At 38.5% G+C, this 22,809-nt stretch overlaps 1 pseudogene; it reads right to left on the bottom strand.

Annotated features, from left to right (window-relative positions):
* Positions 1-20,175: 20,175 nt before the first annotated feature.
* On the bottom strand, positions 20,176-20,273 carry LOC120109033 (annotated as a pseudogene).
* Positions 20,274-22,809: the final 2,536 nt, after the last annotated feature.

The raw sequence follows: 22,809 nt of genomic DNA, 5'->3' as shown, positions 1-22,809 counted from the left end.
TCTTGAGCTTTCTACCATTCTCTATTACAAATTTTATCTCGTTATCAATTCTTGAGAGTGGTTTTGACCATATATTCTTACTGTATCGTGAATGTATCGAAGGTGTGTCATTTATCAATGATGTATCGAATATTTCTTTCTTACTCACTTATATACTGGATTAATTGAGTTAATAACATTAGCACTTCCATATGGCCTCAATGGCTTTGTAAGCATCAAAATAACACTAGGATCCTCAGGTTCTGAACCAATTGTTTCACCAAATAATTTCTTATGATAATTTTGCCCTAGTCTCTTTGGCAGGCGTGTGGCGCCTCTACCAAAGATTCTGGTTAGGTCCAACCATTAAATGATAGTGTTCCGTGTAATCAACTAATAGATGACCAAGCTCGAGTGTGGCTCGGCCCACCTGACCACCTATTGAAGGTACACTCGACTCATCATATATCAAATGACAATTCCAATGCCCGATAAGCACCAGGCGTGTGGCGCCTCCAATGATTATCGAAACATTGGACTCATTATCATCTAACTTAATGGAAGGCTATGACTTAGTTATCTCCATAACTATTTTATTTTAAGAACCTAATAATTTTAGAGGATTAAATTAGATAGATAAGAAAATTCGGTTAACCTAAATTCTCCCACTGACTTCACCAAGTCAGATTATAAAGAATTAGATTCAAACTGGTTAAGGAGGCACCTAAATCAGTCAAACTGATTTTTCTTACAGGCATAGGTTAACTCGAATCATTAAATGATCCAATCAAAAATGATTGACCAAATCGGCTAGGTAAGTGAGATCGGTGGAAGGGATATGCCATTAACTCGACAAAGACGCATCAGTGCGAGTAGCTCTCAATTAAAAACCACCGGTCGAGTCTGCCAAACTTACCTTAGACACCAATTGGTTAATCAATTTTGATTTTGATCATCCTAATGACTCGGGCTCAACCACGGAGCCTAAATCAAGTTTCATCTTGGTATGATCAAAGACATGGAATTGATCAATCTACAACTATTGTATTTGACCTAGAGTTTTCTTGACCTAATCTAGTTACTACTTAATTAGATTTGATCAATTAACTCTAATTGGACCATGTTTGATTCTAACCCTAGGTCTAACCCAATCTTAAGAACTTGATTTGAGCTAACCCAAATGCCCCATGAATTATGCAATGTTATTGAATTGAGTTCACAATTCTACATCTAGGTTTTCATCATCACTTAATTCTTAATTAAGTGTAAGTTTATGAAAATTCAAATTATTGCATTATTCTTAATTACATACTAACTACAAAGTTTTAGTTCTTGAAACTTATTTTTCAGATCTGAGATTTGTAATTAATCATGTTAAAATTCAGATTCAATTCATGTTTAAATCTTAGATGATTTATGTCCATATATCACATATACAAACTTATATGAATTAACTTAAACAACATACATTATATGCATTTGTTTTCAGATTTGATTTGTCATACAAAATCAAAAAATAAATGAATTATAAATTTTATTTAGATCTAATCTAAACAAGTTTATGATTTCCGATTTATTCATGTTCTTTATATCACATATACATCAACATGAATTTACCTAGATCTCATGCATCACATGCATTCTATTTTTCAGATCTAATTAATCATGTAAAAATAGCAATTAAATCAATCATAAATCTCTTTTAAATCTGATCTAAACATATCCATGATTTTAGATTTAATTACAAAGATTAAAAGTACTTTTAATTTTCTTTTTTGTGGTTCATCTTCAAGGATTGAATCACAGTGGCACCCCTACACGCCATAAGAGATCCCATTGAATGGCAAAAGAGGGTTATGAAACCTTCTTTCTCCTATGACCGGACGGCGTGGTGATCATTCCAATTAGATTACTTGACTACTAGGATTAGAAAACTTGTTTTAGGGATAAATGTTTAAACTACTTTGAACCTAGCTTTGATACCACTGTTGGAAATCCTGGTGGTCGCATGCATATATTTTTAAAAATTTTACAGCGGAAGATCATATTTCTACAACAAAAATAGATCCAGAACTTTAAACATTTATCCTAAACAAGTAGGCATGATTCTATGTCTAACATGTAATCAAGCAGAATTTCAGCAACCTAGTTGATTTTTAATTTTAATTTTTAATGAGATCAGATTTCATACCTTTTTGCTTTGAGAACTTTGATAATGTCTTGTTCACCTTGTATAGCCGCACACATGTCCGGCCTCTACGGATAGTCCACATGAAGCTCTAGGAAGATCCACAACTGCAGGAGTGCTAGCTCGTGCAGAGGTACTGTAGTGGCTGAATTTTTCTCCCTCGAAGCACTCAACTTTTGATTCTTCTTCAAGAGGATGAAGGATAGAGATGAAGGAGAAGAAGGAGGAGAGAAGGTGGCTAGCTCTCAGAATTTTTTTAGAATTTAGAACCCTTTCTAAAGACCATCTCTACAAACCCTAAGTGTGGGGGTCCTTTTATAGCCAAAAGACCCCCCACGCCTGACACCTCTTTTGGCCAACGAATTTGGTTGATAAAATTTTCAAAAAATTCTGATAAATCGGAAAACTAAGAGATGAACAAATTCTCTTTTAATCTAGTGCCAAGAATTCCTAAAAATTAGAGGGTTATTGCACCCCAAACTTCAACTGCACGCCACCCTGCTTGATGGGTCATGCAGTCCCTACAAATTAGGGATTTGATTCCTACCTTTTTAGGAAGATTTGAGGCACCATATTTTTCTGAAAAATAACCCCACGCCTCCTCTTTCCTCATGCCAAAAATTGGCTAAAAGTAAAGAGGATAGGCACCACTGCTTTTAGGGATAAGGATGAGGTGTCTTTCTTCTCCAAGAAAGAAAGTAAGGGTCCTAAATTTTAGGAATTCTTGTCCATAATAAATTCTGATTATTTGGACTCTTAATCCTCATTAAATAAGGATTCTTAATTGACTTGAGTCAATCCCAATCCAATTGGGTCAAGTTCGATCAATTAGGTTATGCCCACGGTTCAGGTCGAACCCGATCGAATTAGGTCAAACCCTAATTTAGCCCAAATTGAATCTAATTCAATTGTTTAATTAAAGTCCAATAATTCAATCAAATTGAATTTATTAGTAATCCAATTACTAATTAACCCTCCAATAATTCAATAATTATTTTAATGCAACGTTTGCTTAGGATAATTTGTCAATCGAATTGACCAAATTACTCCTGAATGATTCTTAATCATCAATCAGCCATTTGATCAACCTAGAAACTTCTATGCGTGTGACCCCATAGGTTCGAACCTAAGCCGGTAGCACAACAACAACTTCTTGTACTAATCGAAATGACCATCTAGCAATAGTACCCGACGTTCGAATAGGTCGAATGATTGCAAAGCAACATTCAAGAACCCTTGGACTATGGTTACCGTATAATTTATCCCTATGACTCCTAAATGCCAGGATGACTTCAAAGTTCTGTCAACTCTGTAATAAGTGCATCCATGATGTGATTCAACTTTAGAAATCCTGTAACTCCTCACAAAGATTACCCTGGCCAAGATTTTGCTAAATTGAACACAAGGCATTATCTCCTATTTTCAGGAGGGGTCAATTCCATCTTGACTCACAACTGACTATGCAAGTACTTAACTGTACCAGTGACCTTCCGTCACTGAATTAGAAATTCAGATAGTCCGGTACCAAAGTACAGTGAGTTGCTTGCTAGTCACAGGTTGCGATCTCAGATCAGAGGGCCAAACTTATACCCATATCCACTCGGAACATCTCTTGATAGTAGAGCGTTCCGAAATTGGTCATGTTTAGTAAAATGTACGCCTACACTTCACCTGTGTAACATATCAGTGTCTCCACACTCCTTGGTTAAGAGGACAACCAACGTATATATCATACAATGACCTAATCTCAATAATGTTGTCGTCCTAGTAACAACATATCATTTGATCGCGAACAATTTTAAGAACTTGAAGATAAATCCTTCTTTATCATAAAACAAGTCCTAAGGACTTCATCATATAAAAGTTCATTTGAAGATGTACAATGAAATGATGAATAATGCCAAATAACACTTTATTAATTTGTCAATTCATTTACAAAATTCAATCATCAACATGCTGACGATTGACATTTAGGATACAATTTCCAACAACTTACATGGAATCTATCGAACTTAGTAGATAAGAAGTGGTCCTATATGATTTATGAGGCTGAGTTCGTAAGACCTCAGTCGAGGCAGTATGTACAGAGGAAAAGGAGTTTTTCACTCTCGAACTAAAGTCGAATAAATGTTAACATATGACAGACGATGGGGTTTGACGAGTTATCTATGACTTCCATCTTGTAGGGATTTACGATAAAAGGACTGCATCATACGATAACTGCACCTAAAAGTTCTTTTATTTCATTCTACTAGATTGCCACTATATGATGTTAGGTGTCACTGGTGGATGGTGAGACTCTTCGGGATTATCTTGATGGTCAATGATTCCTAGTGAGATGAGTTAGAAATATTCCAACCAATTGAAAAGAGTTTTCAATGATATTGTAATAGAGATCATAATATATCTCACTACCAGACAAAATAGAGTTTATTGGGTTACACACATTAGAGGTATTGACCGATTCGATGGTTGGATTGTGATTTGAAATCACAATATTTCGTGATTGTTAATTTGATTGATAATTGGTTTAATCCACTAAGAGTTAGTAAGTTGAAGAAGGAATAATTGTAATTAAATTACAATTTGATTGAATCAATTGTACTTAATTAAATTGGGCTTGATCTTATTAGATAAGGTTTAAGAGTCCTACTTGGAGTAGGACTCCTAAAGTCCTAATTGGATTAGGACTGAAAATTATAAGAGTCCTACTTGGAGTAGGACTCCTAGAGTCCTAATTAATTTTAATCTTATGGATAAGGATTAAGATCCTCATTGGATAAGGACTCTTTAAGGCCACCTAATAAGGAGGATTAATGCACCCCAATTAAATCAGCCGCACACCCCTAACTTAAATTGGTTTGGGGCGCGTGTGAACCCAAATGAAAGGAGGGGCGTGCGCCCCTCCTAATCAGACTTGGCCTAGGCGTGAGCTCCTAAATTTTAGGAGCCTCACGCCTTGGGCAAAGGGAATAAAAAGGGAGGCCGGCGGCCTCCCTCTTGGTTCTTCTTTTTGGGCATGTTGGCGGCCTCCTCCTCTTTCTCTTCCTCTTTCCACCGCAAGCAAGGAAAAAGAAAAGAAGTGGGGGGTGGCAAGTTGGTTGACAAGCTCAGCATAGAGACCGTCAACCACGTCAAAAGCCATATAAAATATCTTGGGTCAATAAGCAAGATATCCCTATTATGGTAATTAGAGTTTGATAAATTTTGTATGAGAAAAATCGGAGGAAGGCTTAAATTGAGATTTTGCCTACCCAATGTGTTTCTTCTCCTAATTGGCTCACCATAGTAATTTGATTGCATGTTACATGTAGAGAATGAGAAAAACTTGTAAAAGAATACACGTACCAAAGTCTCAACTGATTATATATCAGCGCGAGAAGCAAATTTAGAAAGAATACTCTACCAACTTGCTCGACTCACCAAGTCAGCTCTTCAAGTTTGGTGTAGAACAAATAGCCTCGTATGTCAAGATTTAAACCAAGACAGGTTTAGTTATCCAAAGTTCTTTAGACGACCCCCCAGTTGCTTCAAATACAAGCATAATAAGATTATGTGGCAGCACTTAACTCATCTTTATCAAATAAGCTCAGAGTTTCTGGTGCCATTTTAGGAGGATATTTTTACAGTGGTTAGCCAGGAGTTGGCTTCACCACAAGTAGTTGGAACTCGGCCTTATGTTCTACTTGCAAGCAACCAATATCTCACTCTCTTTCATCCTTCACAAAGAAATTCCTAAATCAACTTGCATAACCTCTTAACGCCCAACTCATTCCCTTAATTACTTTGCTGGACCATTAATCCTATCCTTCTCACGCTCACTCCTCTCAACCCTAACTCTTAAAATGTTGCAACGGACTACTCTTCCACCTGGCGCCTCTCTCATCACACTATTTTTTTAAGCCTTTTCAGTTGTTACATGGCCAAGTCTTATGGCACCTCAGGCTTGGCCATATTGGAGAGGACAGAATGAACAAAATGGAGAAAGATGGGCTTCTCGGCCCATTGACTTTCGAGTCATATCCAGTTTGTGAGTCCTATCTTCGAGAAAAAATAGCTAGATTTATCTTATTTCTGGATCTATTAGATCCTATGGTACTCACTGTTTGCTCAGATACATTCACAGATACATTTATATGTATGTGATAGAGACTGTCAATCATAAAACCACGTTGAACCAATTTATTTCTCAAATAAATGGAACAGTAGTCTTATAAAAATCTTTCTGTGCTAAACAAGATACAGAAATCAAATTTCTGCTTGCAACAGATAACAGTCCCTAAGTATCCTAAGCATACCTTCTGAAGGTCTATCTCCCTTCATGTTCTTTATGCTTCCCATGTATGTAGGACAGTTCCTCTTCCAATAGCCGTTCATAGAAACACTTTTCCTTGCAATTGGCCTTTTTCTTGGAACTTTCTTGCTTGGCATTTTCTCGGTCTTCTGCTTCTTCGCAGGCTTCTTCTTCTTCTAGATAGACTCTCTCTTGGAAGTAGAAACCAACTCGACAGCGAAAACGATGCCCCTTGAACTCTTCAAAGTCCCTATGGTAGTTACCAATTTATTTAATAATTCTATTTTTGGTGCATACAATCTAGTTCATATGGTAGTCTACTATAAACTTTTCATATGAATCTAGAAGCACAACTCTTGCAGGTGATTTAATATGTCCCTGACAGTCTTCATGTTCTCATGCTGGCATTGTAATTCATTGGACATGGATGCCATTGTGCAGCACCTAACTTTATTGTCATTGTTCGTCCACTTAGCATGCGTCTTACGCTGATCAGTGATCGGACAGATTGGTAACATGGAGATTCCATGGTCTAGCACATACCCTAATTTCTCATAATTCAAAACTATTTTGAAATTTGCTGAGCCAGCTTTATAATTTGGTTTGGTCACAGGCTACTAGTTCAACCCTTAGGTTCTTTTACTTGGTCCCTTGTTCCTCTTGTTGAAAATATATAGACTATTTGATAATCTATCAAATGGCACAAATATCAATATGAAAAACATCAGACAAACCAAATAAAATTTTGTTACTAATAAAAACTTACAAATGCTAAATCAAAATTCTCGGCTTCTATTCTAAGAATATCTTACAGGTGTTCCCTTCCAAGGACTTAGCAAGGGATGCCTCTCCGGACACCTATCAAGACTCTCCCAAATATGAAACTCATGCACAATCACATACGGTGGTATAACACCAAATGCTTAAATTTTTAGCATGACCAAAATCTACTAGAATTCAACTCCTAACACCATGGACATAAGATATCTCTCTACTTCATTTCCAAGCGCTGACGAGCAACACAGAGGCCAAGACTCCTATTAATTAAATAAGAAAAATCTAACACCAATGAGGACAAAAGTCCTCTACCAAGACTATTTCGTTCCAAATCAATTTCATTCCAATTAGACTAACACTAAAATAGAAAACTAGATTTTTTTTTTTTTAAAAAAAAAACATAGCCAGCTAGGATATAATCCTAGTATGACTTCACTATGCAACACCTCCCCACCTAAGGAAGAAGCAAACAAGCCATCTTTGAGCCCTATGTCCACCTAACTTCATATTACTTTGAGCTTGGTCATGCGTTTGCCTTTGCCCTGCTGAAAATTTTGAATTATAGTCCACTGGTCCAACCGTGCAACGGAAGCATTGTGTTGTTGCTAAGACTCAAAGTTTAGCGGGCCAATCCTTCGTCTAGTGTAGCAGGTGCTTGACATAAATAAATTTGGTACGTAATATTATTGCATTCTTCTTTGCTAAAAGTAGCGCAAAGGACTGTCTGCTGATCGGGGAACAAGCAAAGCTAGATCCAATCCCTGGACCACAACCATTTTGTAAGACCACTAATTGGAGTGTACGATACGGTGGTCCTTCATCTTGGGGTGCACCGAGTAGTCGCATTAAGAAATGGGGCACCCCAAAACAATTAAAAAAAGAAAAAAGAAAACTCCACATGAGGAAATCAGTGATTACATTCTACGCGTTTGACCGGTTCGCAATACGCGTTAGCGGTGTCGGCATGCAACTCCCGACGACATTTGACAGCGATGGGTAGCCAACCCACTGGAGGAAAGCCGCAGGGATCGTACGGACGAATTACGACCGTCCGATCATCGACAGGGATACGATCATGGGCTGGTCCTGGATACGGGCAGATCTAGACCGCCTGGTGGGCATGGGTCCATCCGTAACCGATGGCGACAGGACCACGCAAGAAAATTCTCCGATTGGGAGCTTGCATGCAGGGTCGGGGACGGAGCCAGTTGGGGGATATCCGGGTAGGTGGCGGGCGTCGGTAATTCGCGGACCACTAAATTGAATGGTTAAATGGACAATGGAGACAAGTCGTAATTGATAATAGTTTGACCGAACAGGGAAAATGCCTCATCCATCTCCAACCCTCTTTGGGTTCGATGAATAGGACCAATTTTGATGAACTGAAAATAATACCTAATAATTGTATGTATGTAAAAGATAAAAATATTTAGCTTGTTAAAAGTTATAGTGAATAGAAAGGGATGGTTTAATATAAGAAAAAAATATCACATAAGTACATAATAAAAAAGCCCACTGTTAACTTAAAACCGTACTCTCGTTTGAGAAGAAAGAGGGATTGAAATGTGTGACCAGAGCCAACACCAAGCCAGTTAGGCCATATTAAACCAAGTTTTTCTTTGATAAGAAATAGATCTGAAAATATGATCTGTTAGGAAATTTTGGTTGAGTGTTTTTTCATATAACTGAAAAAATCCAACCCAACCTTATATTATTCCACCCCAAAAATCATAGCTTTGAAATATCTAATCTCTGTATCCTTCACAATGTTATAATGTTTAATTTTATAGGTTGGGTATTAAGGTTAGACACACTACAACAAATGTGAGTTTTGCCGACTATGTTTTTCCGACGTTAGGGAAAAGCGTCGGAAAAGTTTGGCTTTTTACCTAGCGTCGGTAAATCTCAAGAAACGACGACGCTCTAAAGCGTCGTTAAAACATTTAGAAACGACGACGCTTAACAGCGTCGTTAGAAAACATAAAACCCCCAACCGCTCGCCCGGCCTCCTCTCCTCATTTTCTATCGGTCGATGCCCTAGCTGCGCGCGCGCCGACTTCTCACCTCCATCGCGAGCTCTAGCTTCCCCGCTGCCATCGACCTCACCCTCGTCTGAGGTAAGCCTCCTCCTCCTCCTCCTCCTCCTGTTTGTTTTGTTCTTGTTTTTAACGCTCGCTCGGCCCCCTTTCCTCATATTCTCTCGGTCGATGTCCTAGCTATGCGCCGACATCAAACTGATCTCACCTCCATCCCTAGCCTCGATCGGCGATCGAAGATTTCATTTCTCCACCGCCGTCGATCTCGCCGTCGTCTGAGATAAGCCTCCTTCTTCTCTTCCTCCTCCTCCTCCTCCTCTTTGTTTTCTTCTTGTCTTTAATGCTCGCCCGACCCCCTCTCCTCATCCTCTCTCGATCGATGCCCTAGCTGCGCGCCGACATCTCACCTCCATCCCGAGCCCTAGCTACTCCGCCGCTGTCGACTTCGCCGTCGTCTGAGGTAAGTGATCCTCATACTCTCTGTTAACATTTATTAATTGCATGATCCTCATACTCTCTATTAACATGAAGATTAGTGTCTAACATTCCCTCTGTATGTATACAATTTTACAAGAATATACCTGTTTAAATATATTCATGTCATTCATATATTTCCTATATAAATATATATTTCATATATTTCCTATATTAAGAATCCTGGTTTTCTTCAAATTTGCGACCAACGAAATCATAGGTAGGCATAAATTCATGTCAATGTACATTATTTTATATTGGTAGTCGCTGTTCAAGTGTAGAGTTACTTCAGTCATGGAGAAATCAAATCACAGTTTAGGTTCTGCACCCAGAGTCCTGGTTTTCTTCGATTTTTTTTTAAAAAAAATCTGCGACCAACGAAATCATAGTTAGGCATAAATTCATGTCAATGTATTTAACAATGTACATACATTGGTAGTCTCTGTTCAAGTGCAGAGTTACTTCCACTAATTCTTTTGAGAAGAAGAGCCACTTCTAATTTGCCCTCCAGAAGAGTCCCTCAAATCATAGACTGCTTCAGGAAACAAAAGAAAGCAGTGTCAACTTGTTGGAATCTTACTGTCTCTATAGACTTACAAGGAACTACCTCTTGAGGACCCCAGCACGTTGCATATATATTTCCAGAACTTCATAGGAAGCAACATGGGGACTTAGTCCAGTCCTTTTTTCTTTTTTTTAAAAAAAAAGGAGAAGAAAGAGAAATAAGAGAGAAGAATCTCATGTAATGATGTAATCTGAATAAATGTCAGTTGGATAGGTCTACTATATATATCAACCTAATTCACATCGGCAATAACAAATGTCTTCCTTCATCTTTTGCATGGCCCTTCCAATAACTAGCTCCTCAATTTAAATCCAAATAAGTCTTTGTGAGGTCTCTAAAAAGGGACATGTTAAGCTGGACCACGGGGATAAGTAGGTCTTGCTTGGAGCTTCTAGTTGGTCTACATTTCATTCCATTCTTGCCATTCTAATTGTTGCAACTTTCCAAGCAAAAATCAAAACAAAAAAAAAATTACAGCAATTGCAAATGCATGTGTTCGAATAGAAAAGGAAAAATAGCTGCAAACAACTTTCATGATCTACATTGGGGTTTGACTGATCTGGATCAAATTATTGAACAACATATGCTTCTCGGAATCTTATATTTTGTATTAATAAAATTCGCCAAGATCTTTGCCAAGAGTCGATTCATGAGGACTCAAGCTAAGAATTGGATTTAGTATAGCACCCTTTCACTTTAATATGACTACTTTTAGCAATACATGCAACAATAATGCAATGGATCAATATCCCTTTTTTGTACCATGAGTTCGTATTGGTGATTCATACCCTAATTTTGTTTATTATTTTTTTATATTAGTTGCAGTTCAATCAGTATTTTAATATAATGGACAAAAGTTGGATAAATAAGTCGAGATCCAGTGCCGAATATTTGAATGGAGTTCAGAATTTCGTTAAATTTGCTTTTGAGAAATCTGAAATGAATGGGAATATTTTTTGTCCATGTCAAAAATGTGTAAATTGTTTTGCTATCGCTCCACAAACTGTTGAAGAACATTTGATATGAAATGGTTTTCTGAAGGGTTATACAGAATGCATATTTCATGGAGAGTCTAAATTGTCGTCTTCATCTAACCAACCCTTAATTATAGAACACACTGCTAGTATTGGATCTAGTAACACAGACAGAAATCCTATTGTAGAAGATGATATGAGGGGCTTACTCAGAAATGCTCTTAAACATAATATTAGAAATTAAACAGATTTTAGTGGAGAGCAAGAAGGAGCTCCAATAGGTGATGAGCATACCGTTACTGAATCTATACATGTTGAGGAACCTATAGACTCTAAAGATAACACAACTCGGTATCATAACTTGCTGACAGATTGTGATAAAGAACTATATCCAGGTTGTAAGAATTTTACGAAGATTTCTTTTATGGTGCATTTATTCCATTTCAAATATTTGAATGGATGGCCTGGGAAGTCTTTTACTATGCTTTTTCAATTATTAAAAGATGCATTTCCAGAAGGTGTTATTTTGCCGTCAACTTCTTATGAAGCCAAAAAACTAGTAAAAGACTTGAATCTTGAATATGAGAAGATATACAGTTGTCCAAATGACTGTATTTTATACTGTGGTGAAAATATTAATGAAGATTCGTGCCGAACATATGGATCTTTACGATGGAGAAAATAAAATGAAGACGAGCATGATTTGTCGAATGAAGTGGATGTTGCACAGTCTAAAAAAATTGTGGCTAAAGTTTTGACGTATTTTTCTTTCATACCTTGATTGAAAAGGATGTATGCATCATCAAAGACGACTTCTTTAATGAGATGGCATGATGAAGGACGTACAAGGGATGGAATGCTAAGACATCCAGTGGATAGTTTAGCATGAAAAACATTTGATAATAGGCATCATGAATTTGCTTCTGATGTTTGCAGTGTTAAGCTGGGTTTGGCAACTGATGGATTTAATCCATTTCGAACAATGAGTTCTACATACAGCACTTGGCCAGTTGTTTTGGTTCCATACAATTTGCCACCATGGATGTGTATGAAACAGTCTTCATGGTGCGGGCACCAGAATCCAGAAAAGACTCCAATCAATTAACTCAGGGTCACTGTGGCTAACTTAAATTTGATCGAGTCCTGTAAATAAAATCAATAAGTCAGAAAGCAAGCCAAGTCAGGACAGATTACATGTTTCTACCACCACCTTACATGTTTCTACCACCACCTTTGCACACCCTTGGAGCACCACCTCAGCATCCACATCAACATCAGTTAGCCACCTCACCACCACTCCAACCAATATAAGCACGCCAACCAGGATGAAGTCAAGCATAAGGAGCCGACCACATCATGCTATCTCATCAAAGGTACCAATGCAACATCATGCCACCTTATCAATAGAACCATTCACTATGCAACATGCTATGTGCCACCTATTGGGATGCCACCTCAACACCACATCAGCGATCATCTCAACCAAGAGGATAATGCCAAATGGAAGAGTCAAAATCAAAAGAACCAATCACCATGCCACCTCATACAAGTTGACACGTCACCCAAATTCAAAGTCCAAGAGGGCGGCCATAATTTAAATACAAGAAAAGTTCAAATGAGAGCCAACAACTCTTCAAACCCCCCCAAAAGCCGGCCAACTTTCCTTCCTTTTCTCCAGCAATCAAGCCTTCAAATGTGGGCACCAATTCATTATGTGTTTAAATTTTAAATCATGAGGAAAGTCTATAAATACCAAATGTGGGCGCCATTCATTATGTGTTTTAAATTTCAAATCATGAGGAAAGTCTATAAATACCTCCTCATGACATCTTGTAATGGCAGTTGATGAATGAATAAAAAGAGCTTCTTTCTTCCTTAGCAATCTTGCTTTGTCACCTTGAGAGAAGGTTGGGCGTGAGGCCCTTGTTCCAAGTTGGGCGTGAGGCCCTAAAGCCACTTCCATATCCACCGCAGCCCTATCTCCTTTCGCTTTCCTTTTCTTTTGTGAATTCCATTCCCCTCTCACGCCAAACTTCTAATCCCTATTTCTTTGCAGGTCCTTAAAGTACTCCATATCACCGGTCAATTATCCTTCCAAACCAATATCAAAAGGGCCCTGTTGCAACGGAAGATGAAGCTTGGTTATCCTATCATTAACCTTCGAGAGTGAGATCAAGGATCCTCCTCCAGAAAAATTTCAGAAGTTCAATATTTGGTAAACCTCAACTCTAGGTCTGTTTTATTGAAGAAAGTGTCCTAATCAAGTGGTTTCTCAACCACAACGGTCCATTTCTCTAAGTCCTAAATGAATTAGTACATGCGGGTAACTAGTCCTGAAATTACTATGCTCATGTCAATGTTTTCTTATCCCATATGTGACTGAATTTTCTGCTGCTATTAGGCTAGTTAATCAACATAACTTACTGATAACCCTTATGTTTAAATCCCTCGCAATCATCCCGCATCATTTTTGGTATCAAAGCAAGGTTAATTAGGAAACGCACATTGATTATGCTGAAATTCTGTACGTGCTGAAATTTCTGCACTTTGCTGAAATCCATGGATGCTAAAATCCTAGTTTGCATGCCTTATTAAGTTTATGAATTAAATCTGAATATTTCAAATTTTAATTCCGAATTTTAGTTATTAAAGTCGAGATCTGATCTCCACAAATTTAGGATTTGAAGTTAACAATTTCAAAGTTAAATTTGAAATTCTAGGTTTGGGCTCCAAATCTGAAATTTTCAATATGACTTTTGAATTCGAATTTCAAAACTTGAAATTTTGAAACATCAGATCTGAAATCCAAATTTGAAATTAAAAATTTAAAATTAAAAGTGGGGACTTAAATTTCTGAGATTCAAAATTTAAATTTGAAATTTAAACTTGAAATTTGAAATTCGAAATTCCAAAGCTGAAATCTAAAATTCAAACCTGAAGTTCAAAATTCAAAAGTTTAAATTCGAAATTTGAAATTTGAAATTCTAAATCTCAACTTGTGTGGATATTTAAAATAGTTGCATCTATCCTAAATCATATTAAGGACATTCTAATTACAACATAAGGGAAGGATTTCATCACTTTTCTTTAGCCTCAAAACGACCACCCTCATAAATCTAGAACCCAAGCCTAATTTAAAACTCAACTAGCCAACCTAACTTAGAAACTACAACGAATCTTTAGACTAGTTGAATTTGGCTAACTCCTTGTTGTCTAGAAAAGTTCCGATCTGGATCGTAGCTACCATCTCATACGCCCAACCCCGCTAAGCGGTTGGTGTCAGCTAAGTATGGTTAATAGCAGTTACACGAACTTTTGGTCCAACTATTCTGGGCAAGTGATGAACCAATTTTGATTAGATAAGTCTTTGATTTAGATTTAGCAAACCCTAGCATAGGTTAGTCATTTTGTTTTGTCTTAAGCCTTGTATGACAACTAGATCAGGAACACCCTACAACCCATCACATACACAACCCATTGAAGCCATGGACCCCAATCTTGAGACCATCCTAAGGACTATGACTGAGCAGTTCAAGCAATTGAACAATAGGTTTGGTCAGGTTGAGGATAGGCTAGGAATCCTAGAGGAAAATCAACAGACCCACGTAGAACCTGAACTACCTGAATTGACAACCCAACCCCATCGCCACCTTTTCACTCATGAAACTAATCAGCAATGACCACATCAGGATCATGTAGACCAGGATGAACGAGCCCTTAGGAGTATCAAACTTGATGCACCCTCCTTCGAAGGAAGTCTAGACCCTAAGGTATACATTGATTGGTAAAATGACATGGATCAATATTTTGAGTGGTATGAAATGTCGGAAGAAAGAAAATTCAAATTTGCCAAGCTTAAGTTGACACGATATGCAAGATTATACTGGAAAAATATTGAGAGGATCACTAGACAAAGAGAACAAGTACCTATCAATACATGGAGGCAGATAAAAATTAAGCTAAGAGAAAAATGTGTCCCATTATCCTACGAACAGAGGTTACTAGATCAATGGCAAAGATTAAATCAAGGAGGGAAAACTGTATCTGAGTACATTGCCAAATTTGATGAGTTTGCTATGAGGTGCAACATAGTCGAGTCAGAAGCTGTAACCCTATCTAGGTTTAGAGCTGGTCTTAAGGGGGACATTCAAAGGGAATTGTTCTTAAGGAAAATTCATGATTTAGACCAAGCCTACCAGATTGCCAGAGATTGTGAACGATTCCAGAGGGGACCCATTTTTCGACGACCTGAACCCAATAGGATTAGCAACCCTGGAAGCAGGCCAAACCAAAGTCCAAACCCATCACACAGACCCAATCCTATTACTCCACAGGATCGTAGGGACGACAAAAGGAAGGCCCCTGAAGGTAGAAAGGATAACAATGTCCCTTGTTTTAGGTGTCATAAAATAGGACATTATGCAAGCCAATGCCCCACTAGAGCGTTACACATAGAAGTAGAAGAAGAAGATCCTGAGACCCTTGAGAATTATGGAGAAGAAGTCTACAAAGCAGAGACCAATTTGATAGATGAATATGAAGAAGAGGAAGAAATCATTGAGACGTCTGAATTTCTAGGAGTTGTGAGATGTATATTGACCCAGGCCAAAGAACAAGAAGATTGGCGTAGGACCAACATCCTACAAACCTTTATCAAAATAGGAGAAAAAGCCTGCAAAATCCTCTTAGATAGTGGAAGCTGTGTCAACGCCATATCAACCAACACCATCAAGAGTTTAGGGTTGCTTACCGTACCCCATCCCAATTCCTATAAGGTATCTTGGATAAATTCGACCTCAATACCCATTAAACTTAGATGCCAAGTCCAAATACAATTCCAATCCTATCAGGAGAAGGTATGGTGTGATGTCCTTTCTATGGGAGTAAGTAGCATTATCCTAGGCAGACCATGGCTATACGATCATAATGCTACCCTGTTTGGACTATCAAATTCATGTTCCTTCAATCATAATGGAAAGAAAATTGTAGTTCACCCTACCCCACCTAAGGACAACGTTAAGAGGGGAGCTAGTAGTAGTCTGAAGAAAAAGAAACCTGAATTGAACCTAATCAATGCTAAGGAATTAGAGCAAGAGATCAATAAAGGTTCACCCATATTTGGATGTTGACTGTTAAGGAGACCCAGTACCAAATCCTAGTAGCACACCCTCAAGAAGTGGTTGAAATCTTAGACGAGTTCAGAGATGTATTTGCTAAAGATCTTCCTGACAACCTACTACCTTTAAGGGACATTCAGCATGCCATAGACCTAGTTCTAGGAGCCACCTTGCCCACTCTACCCCATTATAGGATGAATCCTTCAGAGCACCAAGAATTGCAAAAGCAAGTTGGCGAGTTACTTAGGAAAGGGTTTATTAGGGAGAATTTAAGTCCTTGTGCAGTATCTGTCCTTTTGACCCCTAAGAAAGATGGCACTTGGAGAATGTGTGTAGATAGTCATGCCATCAATAAGATTACCGTCAAATACCGTTTTTCTATTTTCCATCTAGACGACATGTTAGATATGATGGCCGGAGCCACGGTATTCTCCAAAATCGATCTTAAGAGTGGCTATCATCAAGTAAGAATTAGGCCGAGGGATGAATGGAAAACCGCCTTTAAGACTAATGATGGCTTATTTGAATGGGTAGTGATGCCTTTCGGTTTATCCAACGCACCTAGTACCTTTATGAGGATTATGACCTAAGTTTTAAGGGCATTCATTGGAAAGTTTGTAGTGGTCTATTTTGATGACATTCTCATATATAGCAAAACAAAAGATGACCACTTGAATCACCTTAGACAAGTTTGTCAATCACTTAGACAAGATAACCTCTATGCTAATCGAAAGAAATGTGAATTCATAACACATAGGATTATCTTTTTAGGATTTGTTGTGACCACTTTAGGAGTATCTACTGATCTCGAAAAGGTCAAATCCATAGTTGAGTGGCCAGTACTCAAAAACATTCATGACGTCTGTAGTTTTCATGGTCTAGCCACATTCTACAGGAGATTCACTAGAGGATTCAGCACAATTGTCGCCCCCATTACTGATTGCCTTAAGAGAGGAAATTTTGAGTGGACTAAGGCAGCTAAGAAAGCCTTTAGAGAGATTAAGGACAAGATGACATAAGCACCTATATTGAGATTACCCAACTTTTCTAAAGTTTTCGAGGTTGCCTGTGACGCATCAGGAGTCGGCATTGGAGGCATTTTAAGTCAGGAAAACCACCCAGTAGCATTCTTTAGTGAGAAATTAAACGACGCTAAACTAAGGTATTCAGTGGTCCAAGCCCTAAGGTATTGGAGACACTACCTACGATAAAGAGTTGTATGCAGTGGTCCAAGCCCTAAGGTATTGGAGACACTACCTTCTGCCACTAGAGTTTGTCATATACTCTGATCATGAAGCCCTACTGATGAGAGCACAAAAGTGCGATCTACACATCACTTAAATTAGCATTATTGCTAACAAATAATGATAATAGTGCTGCATTAATATTTTATTTTTGTTGGGTGCAGGTGATCGTAAATCAAAGTTAGAATGCGCATTGGGTCCAAAAACCATGCAGTCAACTGCATGGTTCAACTCTAGTTGCACACTAGAAGGAGCCTAAGTTCAGCCAGCCAATCCACTGCAACCAATTCCCAGAAGCCCATGCATCTCAGCCCGATGGAGCCCACGTGCAACTCATCATCTTCACCGTTCACTTTCCAGCGCATCCATCTCATCCTCCCGTGAATCTCCAGCATCTCGGTTCCAATCCTCTTGGCCGTCCGTGAAGCATCATCCATTCGCGTCCCAGCTCCAGCTCCCATCCCGTGTTCGTGCGATCATTCCATCCAAGTCCCGACTTCATCCGAGTTCTGCCTCATCCGCGAAGCTCCCATCCAGCGTTCGAGTTCATCCATTTGCAGCCCAAGCTTCCAGCAGCCATCCGCGCCCCATCTCCTACATTCGATCCAGCCATTCGAATCCCAAACGCCAGCGGTCAAGCTTCATCTTCAGCATGAGATCCCAACATCCCGAGATTTCCGCGTTCAACCTCCTTCAATCGATCTGCAGCCGTCCGCGTCCATCATTTTCGCCCGAGGATTCATCTCATCCGGCCATCTGTCACCGCGTGCGAGAAAGGGGGGGAGGAGAGCCGGTTATCTCTGCCATTCGGGAGGAAAAACAGGCCATCCCTCATTCGGAAACGGAGTCCCTGTTATTGAAAAGAAAAAAAACAGGGAGAGGAAACAGGGGAGGCCCTGTTTCCGAAAAGAAAAGAGAGAAAAAAAAAAAAGAAAGAAAATGAAAGGGGGATTAATGTGTGAAATGGAAGGTTAAAGTCCTAGGGAGGGTGATGGAGGAACCTTTGATGTATTGCTCTTTGAAGTAAACTCTAAACTTTTGCTTTCAATGATTTATATTTATTGACATGTTCTTGATCCATGCGTAGTTATTTCGTAGATAGATCTTTAATGGATTATGATTATTGATATATGGATTGCTTTAGTATTTGATTCGTCGTAGACGTAGAAAGCACGATGAATGCTTAGAAATTGAGTTCATATGTTCATGAAATATATACCATGATTAGATCTATCCTACATTTAATCTTTAATCAAGAACCATAGAGTTTATTCCTTGGATGCAACATCATCAAGGGGGATTCCAGATCCCTACCATTTTTATTTCATTGAATTGTGTTTATTATTCTCTGCATTTAATTTCTGAAAATCAAAACATCATTTTAATCCACAAATTTATTTAATTAATTAATCTAAAAATTACGCTAATAATCTATAAATTTCGTTCCCTGAGGATTCGACCTCGGACTCCCGAGATTTTACTACTTGTACGATTCTCCTGCACTTGGGAGAACAATTTTATTTTTGCATCAAGTTTTTGGCGCCGTTGCCGGGGAATGACTGATTTATTAGTATAATTTTAGATTTAATCAGTATCTTAGTATTTAGTCTTTTTCTTTCAAAAAAAAAAAATCTTTATTGCTGTTTTTTTTATTCCCTGCACAGTCTACATCAAACTCTGATAGCTGAGTAATCCACCGTCTGATTGCACTCAAATTTCGTCGGCTGCTGTAGGACACATGTTTCTTTCATCTGAACGGTCTGATTGATATTCTGATACTTTTACGACCATTAAATTAATATAAGCTTTGCTGCTGTCTGCTTTGAATTTTCTGTGTTTAATTTTTTTGTTTAGAATCAGAATTTTATTATCATCATATCTCATTAACCCTTGTTGCTACTTGAAAATTGATAAGAACTTTAAGAAAAGATCAAGGGTAATCATTAAAAAAAATAAAAAAATAAAAAAAAAACAAACAAATAAATAAACTCTGAAATTTTGTATGCTAGGTTGGAATAGGGACAACACTGGACGTCTGAGTCGACAACCTTTTGACAATTCCTTAGATCACATTATTGAAACTTTTTCGCAAAATCTCAGATCTTGTGAGATGGCTGATGATGATGTAGGAAGTCACCATGGTAATGAAGGTAGACCCCCAGTTATGACACTTCGACAATACTTACATCCCACTAGGACTAGTCAACCTTCATGCATGATTATTCCTGAAAATGTAGGACACTTTGAAATCAAACCAGGAGTAATTCAATTGCTGCCAAAGTATCATGGAATGGAATCCGAGAACCCTTATCTTCACCTTAAGGATTTTGAGAAAATTAGCATCACATTTAGAGTGCCAAATGTATCGGAAGATGTCCTTAAATTAACCTTGTTTCCTTTTTCCTTGAAGGATAAAGCCAAAACATGGCTGAACTCCTTGAGACCAAGATTGTTAGGAACATGGCATGATATGCAAAGAGAATACTTAAAAAAGTTTTTTCCAGCACAAAGGACTAATTTTTTGAAAAGGCACATTAGTAATTTCCAACAAAAAGACCATGAAACATTTTATGAATGCTGGGAGAGATTTAAAGATTTGCTACTCTCTTGTCCTCATCATGGGTTTGAAACATGGAGAACCATTAGTTTCTTTTACGAGGGATTGTCTCCACAATTAAAACAATTTATAGAGACTATGTGCAATGGTCTATTTTTGGAAAAGCAACCCGATGAGGCATGGGACTATTTAGACTCTCTCGCAGAGACTGCACAATTATGGGATACAGGAGATAGAGTGAATAAACCTTTGCCTAAGCCTACTAACATTGGACATGGGGGCCTTTATAACCTTAGTACTCAAGATGATATTCAAGCTAAAATGGCAGCCCTTACTAGGAAGGTAGAGGAAATTGAACTTAGAAGGATTGAACCCGTCAAGACCGTAGAACATAACAGCGAGTGTTGTAGGATTTGCGAGATGCCTGGCCATCTCACCACTGATTGCCCCACAATACCCGCATTCAAGAAAGTCTTGCACGATCAGGCTAATGTTATGAATACATATCAAAAATCTTTCAATAATCCATTTTCGGGTACTTAGAACCCTGGATGGAAGAACCATCCAAATTTCAGGTGGAGGAATGACCAACCTCAACAAGTATATAACCCAACTCCTCCACCTCCGCCACCTCATTATGCACACGCACCCCCTCAAAAATCCAATCTCGAAGAAACTTTGCAATCTTTCATGCAAGGCCAAGCTAAAATCAATGATGAATTAAGAAATCAACTGACAACGCTGACCACTGCTTTAAGTGCTCAAGAGAAGGGTAAGCTACCAGCTCAACCACAACCTAATCCTCAAGTCTACGGCGGTAGTAATGCATCATCTTCAACTTCGCATAAAGAGCAAGCAAAGAGTATAATAACATTGCGAAGTGGAAAGATTATTGACCGATCAGTCCCAGAACAAACACAAGTCATACCTGATTCTGACCCTCCCAAGACAAAAGAAAAGGATAATGAAGAAACTGAAGCACCAACATCTACTGAAAAAATGAATGTCCTTTTCCTGCACCATTTCCACAAAGATTAAAGCCGTTGCAAAAGCTTGAACCAAACTCTGAAATTCTTGAGCTTTTTAAGCAAGTAAAAATCAATGTACCTCTTCTTGATGCAATCAAACAAGTGCCTTCATATGCAAAATTTTTGAAAGATTTGTGCACTGTCAAGCGTCGTTTAAATGTCAAGAAGAAGGCATTTCTGGCTGAAAATGTGAGTGCAATTTTACAGCATAACATTCTTCCTAAATATAAGGATCCAGGTTGCCCAACTATCTCGTGCATCATTGGCAATTTTAGGATTGAGCGAGCATTACTAGATTTAGGAGCGAGTGTGAACTTGTTGCCATATACGGTATATGAGCAACTCGGTTTGGGCGAGTTGAAGCCAACAACTGTGACCTTACAATTAGCTGACAGGTCAGTGAAGGTCCCTAGAGGGATTATTGAAGATGTGTTAGTCCAAGTAGACAAGTTCTATTTTCCTGTTGATTTTATCGTACTGGACACACATCCGGCTTCCAATTCACCATCTCAGATTCCGGTCATCTTAGGACGTCCATTCCTTGCAACTTCTAATGCATTGATCAATTGTAGGAATGGTGTCATGAAGCTTTCTTTTGGCAATATGACTTTGGAACTGAACGCCTTTAGTATAGGTAAACAACCCAGTGATCATGAAGAAAGTAAAGAAGTTGAATGGGTTGAAACCATTGCGGAAGAATATTTGTTAAAAGAAACATTTACTGAATCGGCCGACAATGGTTTGATAGATTGGTGTTCTGAAGGTACTGCTAATGATATGGTCCCACCTGGTTTAGATAATTCGGATGTTATGATGGTCAATGGGTGGAGACCGCGAATAGAGGAATTTGAACAGTTGCCACCTCGAAAAGCAAGGATAGTACCATCCCATGAACAAACACCTAAGCTCGAGTTGAAACCTTTACCGAAGGAACTCAAGTATGCCTTTCTTGGATCCGATGACACATTTCCTATAATCATCTCATCTGATCTGGATCATTCCCAAGAAAAAAAATTACTTGGTGTTCTAAAGAATCATAAGGAAGCTTTAGGATGGTCTATTGCCGACTTGAAGGGGATTAGCCCTTTAATTTGCACGCACCGGATATATTTGGAGGACAATGCCAAAACCACAAGGCAAATGCAGCGTAGGCTGAATCCTACGATGAGAGATGTGGTTAAAGCAGAAGTCCTCAAGTTGCTTGACGTGGGTATTATTTACCCAATTTTCGATAGCAAGTGGGTGAGTCCTACTCAAGTCGTGCCCAAGAAAGCAGGTCTGACGGTAGTCAAAAATGATCAGGGTGAACTAGTTCCAACTCGTGTTCCGACGAGTTGGCGCATGTGTGTTGACTACCGAAAATTGAATTTGGTCACTAGGAAAGATCACTTTCCCCTACCCTTCCTAGACCAAGTTTTGGAAAGAGTTGCAGGACACAAATTCTATTGTTTTCTCGATGGCTATTCCGGGTACTACCAAATCGAAATTTCACCTGAGGATCAAGAGAAGACTACCTTCACTTGTCCTTTTGGCACATTCGCTTTCCGTCGGATGCCATTCGGGTTGTGTAATGCAC

This window comes from Phoenix dactylifera, unplaced genomic scaffold (assembly GCF_009389715.1).
Source record: "Phoenix dactylifera cultivar Barhee BC4 unplaced genomic scaffold, palm_55x_up_171113_PBpolish2nd_filt_p 001737F, whole genome shotgun sequence".
NCBI classification, from domain to species: domain Eukaryota; kingdom Viridiplantae; phylum Streptophyta; class Magnoliopsida; order Arecales; family Arecaceae; genus Phoenix; species Phoenix dactylifera.
Note: the sequence above shows the minus strand (reverse complement) of the source record. Positions and strands in the feature narration are given on the sequence as shown.